Source organism: Aplysia californica, unplaced genomic scaffold (genome assembly GCF_000002075.1).
Source record: "Aplysia californica isolate F4 #8 unplaced genomic scaffold, AplCal3.0 scaffold00600, whole genome shotgun sequence".
Taxonomy (NCBI): Eukaryota; Metazoa; Mollusca; class Gastropoda; order Aplysiida; family Aplysiidae; genus Aplysia; species Aplysia californica.
The window spans coordinates 102871-103809 of NW_004797870.1; positions in this window are offsets into that span (position 1 = coordinate 102871).

Consider the following 939-nt stretch of genomic DNA (forward strand, 5'->3'; position numbering starts at 1 on the left):
GTGCGTGCATGCGGGCATGCGGGCATACGTGCGTGTGTGTGTGTGTGTGTGTGGGGGGGGGAGTGTATGCACGTGCGTGTGCGTGTATGTGTGGGTCCAAAGTCATACAAAAACAAAAGGTAGGACCATACCATAAAAATATATGACACATAATATTATCGTCTTGAACATAGTTCGGTGCGTGTCACGTTTTAAGATTTGCTAGAAACAAATCAAAATAAAAAACACAGAACTTCGCAGCTCAACATTTCAACCTCAACCAAATAAATCGAATCGAGACAAAAACCATCTTTTCAAAACTATTTTTGAATAGATGAGATTTCGAAGCTTACAACCCCACTCCAGTTCGTGCAGTTTGTTGAACCCTCACAAAAGGAGCATTCATAGATGGCTCAAATTCCAGTTTAGTTGATAATATGAACCTCATTTTTGCCTTACGGATAATCACGACAGGTATTTAAATACATGGAAGCGTGACTTGGGCCTTGATGTGGCATATTTTGAGAAATCCAAATCAAACTGTGAGCTGATGAGTGGATGCTATGATGTGTTTTTAAAATTGTTTATTTTAAAAAATGTAGATAATTTAGGAAGCAGGCTTCCGACCCACCCTGCCTGTAACGGCTAACCCGGGTTGAGAGAGATACAACAAAACAGCAGAAAGACAGAGCTACTCAATAAAGATTTTTGTTATGACGTGGTGGAAATCAGGCGCTCGCCACTTTTTGGGCATATGTGGTTAATGGTTTCATCTTAAAGCCTGTTTTTTGCCCTACTTTTGGTGAAAAAAATTGATCTATGTTGAATAGAAGTCGAAATATCTTCTATTGACGGCGGTCAGGGTCACCTGGTTTCAGAGGTAAAATTATCGTGAATAAATGTGTTTTTAAATTGAAGTAAAAGGTGTTGAGCAACCCCCCCCCCCAAAAAAAAAAAAAA